Here is an 8,735-nt window from a genome sequence, read left to right on the forward strand (position 1 = left end):
TTTTGAGCTTCGGTTCCCTTTGACTTTTTCAAGTCATCGGTTCCCTTGTCTCCCTCCTTTGGTAGGTTCTTCTGCCCCTCCATGTTTGCTCGGCTCCTCTTCAGCTTGCGCCTCTGACTGCCGCTCAATTTCTCAGGTCTACGTTTTAGACCTTCGATTTTGTCAGCTACTGCTCCCAGTTGATCTTGCGATTCCTGGTCTACATTTTCTGACATTGCTGTCTCTTTGCTAGTAGACGGTTCNCTGACGTTGCTGTCTCTTTGCTAGTAGACGGTTCACCAAGTGTCCCGTTGTTGGCATTGAGACCTTCAAGTTCGGCGATTCTTCTGCGAAGAGTCGCCAGTTCACGATCTTGTTCCGACAGGTTGTCCGTAGGATCCCTGATCGTCACAAGTTCGTTGTTTTGTGGTTTTTCTATGTTTTTGTCCATATAGTTCCCACGAGAAGTCGAGAAATAAAGGTCCGTCACAGCAGAGCTCGATACTGTGATAAGGCTGTATACTCTATGGTGCGCCAGGTGCCATAGAGGATCCCAATGGTCACTTTACCTTTCGGTTAACTACCCTGTGACAAGTTAGCAACTCNACCGGTCTCTTTCTAAAATGGTTATAAACCATAACACGAATCAAGATACCCTACAGAATGCCCTACCATCACACAGACGATACGAGAACCAGCATAATCAAATCGTACTGANACTACCCTGTGACAAGTTAGCAACCCTTTCACTTGGTATGGCTGGGTTAGGGGGGCCTATTCGCTGTTAGCAAGCAGGTATGCCCAGGCCTACCGGTCCCAACTAACCAAAGTCATGACCGGCTAAGAGCAGTGGTACGTGTTGCCACCCCCACTGAAATAACTAGGGTCCGCGGGGTTGTTAGGCCCGTAATCCTTGCGGATTCCCCTGCGGGAGGACCAAACACTAAATTGGTTATTTTATGTCTACGAGCACGGAGTGNCCATTATTCAGCCCACGTCCCATTGATTCACCGAGGAATATGAGGACGACCCGTGGAAGTTCCTGAAACAGATAAAAAGTTCTACGTTCTTTTATATTTTGTAAAATAAACTCTGAACAATGTATTGCCTACATTTGTACGCATCATCTACACGGGACCAAACACTAAATTGGTTATTTTATGTCTACGAGCACGGAGTGCGAAGTTTTAGCGATGTTAGTGTATCTTTACACTAAACAATTCGTCCGGTTTTTCTACCACTGTGTCTCTGTTTATTTTTTTAGATAGACTTTTGAAAATTAAAATTAATATTAGGATCTAGTTGCTTAGAACACTGAAATAAATTTAGCCATTTTTACGCCACTTAAAAAAGAGAGAATTGACTTGGCTCATCAACTGAGTGAATTTCGGCACAAAATTATATTTTGTGGTATAAGTAAAGAGAAAAATCTAAAAATTGTTATTTTCTCAAAATAAATTGTCTTACAGGCAAGAGTGTTATTTAAGGAAGCAGGGCAGTAGTATGAAGTCATTAATGTCCCATTTGCCACAATGGAAAATTTATGAAAACTACGAGTAAACTCGTTGATTGTTTACACNACTACGAGTGAACTCGTTGATTGTTAACTCTAATTACACATAAATCTAAATCTATGATAGCAATTTTTTTTATTAGCTCTTTATTAGTCATCTACTAAAAAGCTTTTAAAATGTATATTTTTTCAAATAATGTTTTATGAAATTCAAATTCAAAAACATATTTGAAAATTATTTGTATAAAACAGACTCATAAATAATTCTAAATATGAATATGCATTTTTATTTTTAAAATATGAAGCAACATTAAGTAATAATGACTCATAGAATTTTACTCAGATCAATACCTTCTTTAAATTAAAAAATTCATGAATATTTTTTTATAATATTTGAGACATTAATTATGAATAATAAGTATGACTTTGTTTTGTAAAAACAAATTGAATTAAATTTTAGCTTATTGTACGTGTCAAAAAATATGCTGCACTGTATATCATCGCAGCGCATCTCAACGTTTCCCCTACACTATCACAAAGACAATTACTCTCAACAGCGTAAAAATAGTCTTTCATGGGCACAATTTAATTAAATAGTTTTTTGATAGTTTACCACCATATATTGCTTTTTATACACAGAGTAGTTTATTAAGTATACTGTCAACTTTTTTTTTTGTTAAATAACACTGGTCAATAAAAAAAAATTGTCAGTTTAATTTTTATCTAAAATTTCACAAAATTCAAAGTTTAAAAAGCTCTAATTTATTTAATTTTGTTCAACATTTATAAAAAATATACAAAACTGTGTCTTATAATTTGTATTATAACTTTTATATAAAAAAAAGTATCTACTATATAGTTTTTATTTAATAAGAGTAAATTTAAAAATATTCGTTAAAAATTAAAATTAAATGTTATTATTATAATATTATGACCTCTTTTTTATCTACAATACGATGAAATTTAATTTATTTTTCTTGACATCCTCGCGTAGAATTTTTTTTAATGATCCAAATACATTCTGTTCTACTTGCGATGAATGCATTTTGATGAAAATAGAAGATAATTTAGCGACCCTATTAATCATGCATATTCTGTTTATTTTGATATTAAGTAGAACTATTTAGATAAACATTGTATTTCATATGACAAGTGTAAAATTTTCCAATCATATTGCAGCAATGAGATGAAGGGAAAAAAATCTTTTAAATTTAATGTCCTGAAGTTATGGAAAGAACAAAAAATCATATTGTTGAGTGTTATTTATGTATAGTAAAATTTAACGATATTAATAAAAAAATAAAAGTACATAATCGTACACTATACTAGAGTCGACACTATACTCAAACCAAAGATGTTACCAATCTTCTAATGTGAAATAATGGCTGATGAGATGTATATTTCTCTTTTAGATCTAAGTGTTATATCATAAGAAGGTACTCTTTAAATATGAACCGTATTCGGTGAAAAAATATCAATATCTCGATTTTTCCATAAATAATATTTATATAATTATACAGACATAATAAGACACAGTTTTATGTTTTATGTAAGCTTTGAACACAAATTCAATAAGTTTTAAGTGCTTTTTAAACTTTGAATTTAGCAATTTTTTAGTCAAAAATTAATAGTTTTTTTTACACTTGCGTCAATGTAAAACTAATTTAAAATAAATGATTTGAATTTTAGCAATTTTAGCATTGTATTATACTCTACATTTCTGTACTTATGAATATGATATACTATTAATTGACCTTGGACAGTTTTTACAACTATAGAATCTTGCACATTTTTAAAATTACAAAATTAGTTCTATCTTTAAAAAAAAGAACTGATAAGGCTATTTTGAGATCGTTTTTGGAATCAGCAACCTTAATATACTTAGAAATGAGTCTTCACATCCCTAACACTGGCAACATTTTTGTTGGCCAGTATAATGATTTTTCATAAATATGTCATATTAAAATATGATTTATTCTATAAATCCAACTGTTTACTGTAAATTTAAATAAAAATTAATCTTTAAGGTAGACTTTTAAGGTAATATTCGAATGTTAAATAGGAACCTATTGTTATTTTTTTACTATTAAATGAAGAATGGACTAAAATATCGAGTGGTCAATCCGAGTATTTTTTATTTCTTTTTGTGTTAACTTGTAGTTATAAGTGAGCGAATAGCTCAATAGTTGCAATATTACTTTAAGATATGTTAGCATTCAGAAATTTAAAGAAAGTAAGAAACGGGGTAATGTTTAACGATACTATATTTTTACCATATCGAAAATTCTTCTATGTTGCGTAAATCACTCGCTTGCAACTAAAAATTATAACCATCAAAAAAAAAATAATACAATACTCATGTCAAACAGTCAACATTTTATTTAAATTGTGCTCCATTTAATAGTACAAAATTAATAATAGGTTTCAATTTAACTTTCGAAAATTATCCCTAAAATTTACAGTTAAGAATAATTTATTTGTACTATCAAATAATCATTTTGCTGTCTAATATTTTGGTCAACTCTTTTTAAAATTTTAACGCTGCTCCTATTTTGGCTTCAGAATTTTCTCACTTCATTTAGTGTTTGAAATATTATATTACAATTATATATATTAAGTTATAATTATTAGTTAGTAATTCAATGATATTAAACAATAAAATACTTTAAAATATCTGAAAAATCATTTTTCTTTACACTTCTTATTTACTTAATAATTTAAAAAATATTAGTGCAACATTTAAGTCTTATATGTAAAAATTAACCGTTTTTATAGACTTAAATTTGAGTTTTATGGGAATTTTTTCAGAAATCATACTTTATACTGTAACTATTTTTAGGGTAATCTCATAATTATTATATTACTACAATATGTTAATACATTGTTGTATTTAGATTTTACGTAAAATAATTATTTCACGATTTAGTTGGCTTCTTTTTCCAAAATGATTAACAAAAAAACTTTCAAAATATTTTTTTTTTATTTAAAATTAGTTAAATAACTAATTGAGTAACCATCACGCAGTAAAATTAATTATATCATTGTGTTAAGCGTCTAATAATACAGAAATTTGTAAATTTATTTTTCAAAATCATATAAAAATGTACTAAAAATAAAATAAAAATAAAATTGAAATTTTTCTACATTTTTGAGTTAATTAAAATTTTTTTTCACAATTGCGTTCTTTCTGGTTATTGGTCATTTAAAAATAAACAAAATTGTAGTTTTGAATTCTTCACAAAGTTGGAAGACATTTCTTATTTATGCTGTTAACCCAAAAATAGTTACAATGTAAGTACAACTATTTTTTTTTTAATCCCATTGAACTCAAATTTAAATATTTTTTTTTAACGATTACACTAGACAAAATTTCACATATATATTTTTAAAAATTTTTTAATGATTTTATTCTTTAGTTATCATTAAATTACTTATTAATAATTACCTCAAAAACTATGTGTGGTAGAAAAAGTCTATAGTCAGATTAAAATCAGAGTCAACATTTCAATCGTAATTTATTAAAATATTGTAGATAGAAACATTTTCATTATTTTTTGTCCTGTATTCAAGGATTATTTTTGGTACAAATTAGCTTGATTTTATTTAATTGCATAGTTTTACTCTTTTAAAATTAAATATTTTTTTTTAATTAACAATGTTTGATAAAAAGTTTTGTCTAAGACATATGTGTATATTACGTAATTGTAATGAATTCGATGAAATATACAATAAACCCAAATATATATATATATATATATAAATTTAAAATATTTATATTTTGTTAGCATTTATGCTATAAAAAAACCCAGCACACGGGGGTCGCGGCACAGTGGTGCCGTGGTATAGTTGGTTCAAGTATAATGATATCTGACAGTGATTAAAATCACTATCAAAAATAAACGCTTCGATGCAAATCTTTAGATAGTGTTTAATTTTAAAAAATTGGTGTATTATTCCAAAAGCTACATGATCTGCTAGTTCCTTATTAATATGTTTATTAAGATAAATTATGTCGAACGAAAGGGGGATTATTAAAAAATATTATTTCTCATAAAAAAATAATATTGATCCATACACTTTTCAATAAGTTATAGCATTATAAAGTTAAAAATATAAAAAATGAAATAGAGATTTTTCACACAAAAATAGCATTTGGTAGCCATTTTCACCGTGAAAATAAAATAAAGTCCGAAATTTTTTTTTATCATTACAAAGTAAATGACATAAGCTTTAATTTAAGATATATATAAAAGTGTCAGACCTGCCGGAACATTTTCAAAAGTTAAGTTGAAAAAATTAATACAAAATAACAACTAAAAATTATGATATTTTTTTTTCTATAATGATTAAAATATAAGTACTTGTAATTGCTTATGCGTATTAAAAAGTATTAAATAGTACTTTATCTATGATGAAATGACAAGTCTAATTAACACTAATTCGATTTTTAGAAAAAAGTACTAAATTATCTTCAAAATCTTATTGAATTACTTTAAGAACTAATAATTTTAGTTTAGACAACATGTCGTGTTATAACTAATAAGTTACATTATATTCATCTTTAACCCAATTGGGTTACACTAGAGTAGGTGGTAGGTTTAGGTTCATCCTCCTGATAAAAATTTGTTTGCATGTAATGATCAAATATTATATCAAAATTAATTGGGGGTGAATTAAGCATCCAAAATCCTCCATGAATAATTTACACTTATGTCCCTGGGTAACTTATTATGTACTCTATATTATAATCTCATAAACATCGTCATTCTATCTTTTTTTTAATATTAAATTATATTTAATTATTATATTATCATACATTTAAATTTAGAAAAATGAGCAATACTAGTTAGATAATTAAAAATAATTTATTATACATTATTCCCATTTACCGGATATTTTAGTATCTACACGTCATAAAATCTAAAAATCACAAACATTTAAACTAATTTTATTTCATTGGCAAGCTACGTTTGTTTTTCACTCCTTGTTCAACAAATAAAATTATTATAAAAGAATAATAGCAAACAGCAGATGTTTACAACTTTAAAAGTTAAATTAGATCACCTTTTTTTAACAGGGTGTTGTAAAATAAGTTTTTTGTCAATTGAAATGAAATACAGGTTTACTCTCATTGTCCAAATTATTTTATACAATTATAAAGTATTTGTGTAATCAGTCGTTCGGTTTAAGTACGATTATTTAAATGGTTTAATTTTTAGTTGTTAAAGGATTGAACAAATAAATACGGATAATGGTGAACTCTAAATAGAATTGAAGATGGTACTTACGTTACTAGAAAAATATTATGACTACTAACAACATAATTAAAGTATGATATGGACAAGGAAGGTTATTTAATAATTTATCACCCCACAAAGCATAAATACACCAAAAAACAAATAGACAATAATTAATTTGGGAGGATAACCCCCCAATTTAATAAATCCATCCACTATTTTCACTAGTGAGACAAACTTATTGTTAACTTACATGAAAGTACATCCTTAACGCTAGAATAGAAATAATATTAAAACTTAAATAGGTTATAATAGATCTATGTTTGGTTCAAATTTTTAAAGCATAGACCGAACCGTTCTGAAAAATTAATAATAAAAAGACCAGACAAAACTATTACATGAAATAATAATTGAACCGAACCAAATAAAAAATTTCAAATAATGATTATTAAAGAAAAAAACCCAGTACAGGGGGGTCGTGGCACAGTGGTGACGTGGCATAAATGGATCAAGTATAATGATATCTGACAGTGATTAAAATCACTATCAAAAAAAAACGATTCGATGCAAATCTTTAGATACTGTTTAATTTTAAAAAATTGGTGGACTATTCCAAAAGCTACATGATCTGCTAGTTCCTTATTAATATCTTGATTAAGATAAAGTATGTCGAACGAAAGAGGGATTATTAAAAAATATTATTTCTCATAAAAAAATAATGTTGATCCATACACTTTTCAATATGTCATAGCATTATAAAGTTAAAAATGTAAAAAATAAAATCGAGAATTTTCACACAATAATAGCATTCGGTAGCCATTTTCACCGTGAAGATAAAATAAAGTCCGAAATTTTTTTTTATCATTACAAAGTAAATGACATAAGCTTTAATTTAAGATATATATAAAAGTGTCAGACCTGCCGGAACATTTTCAAAAGTTAAGTTGAAAAAATTAATTTTTTGTAAGAAAGTTGTTATTTTAAACCCAACCCTCCCTGTGACCAGGTAAAAAGTCAGATTTATAAAAATCTTTTAACGTGTCATTGAAAGAAATCCGTTTGGTGAGAGCTGAGAAAAAGTGATAACAGACACAAAAAAAAACACATCATAGTAAAGTTAATACCTTCTCAGATTCGCATGGAAGCTAAAAATTATCTGGATTGGTTTAAACAAAAATTTAGATAATGCTAAATCAAACAGAAACATTAATTAAAATAAATTTAAGATCGAGCTGGAACATTACAAAACACGAAAACTAAATCTGATAAAATAAAACTTAGTTGAAATTCACATATTAATTTTAATACCATACATTTATAAAAAAAATATTTAGTATTTGATCTTAAATTAAAAACAAATATAATCAGCATTTAAATTGTTCTTAAAATAATAAAATAAATTAGTTTACTTAGAAATAAACATATATGAAAAATATGTATAATAATTTTATTTATCATTGTATAAAAATTTAAACATAGTATATATATATATAAATATATATATATATATATAATATTTTAATTAGATAAATATAAGAAATTTACCTCTGTTTTAAAATTATATTCGAATAGGCGTTTACTTTTTATTAGAATATTATTTTACATCAGTAAGTATTTTCTAAGATGCATTTAATTTTATAACAAAACCAAAAATAAATAAACATGGAGTTATACAAGATAAAATAATTCTTATCTTTTCTAAAAAGTTAAGCATATGTCCCTAATTTTATTAGCTAGGATGCGAAGCTGAGAAGGTATTAGTTTTACTATGATGTTTTTTTTTTTTGTGTCTGTTACCACTTTTTCTCAGCTCTCACCGAACGGATTTCTTTCAACGATACGTCAAAAGATCACAAATTGTATCTAGTCAAAGGCATTACCCTCAAAAATTGAAAAAAAATCCCTCCTTCCCCGTAAATGGGGGAAATCTCAAAAAAAAAAACAAATTTAAAAATCCCTAATTTTCGTAATATTTCAATTTTTTTACTTAAACTGCCATAACTTTT

Source organism: Daktulosphaira vitifoliae, unplaced genomic scaffold (genome assembly GCF_025091365.1).
Source record: "Daktulosphaira vitifoliae isolate Bord-2020 unplaced genomic scaffold, ASM2509136v1 Scaffold_1, whole genome shotgun sequence".
Lineage (NCBI taxonomy): Eukaryota > Metazoa > Arthropoda > Insecta > Hemiptera > Phylloxeridae > Daktulosphaira > Daktulosphaira vitifoliae.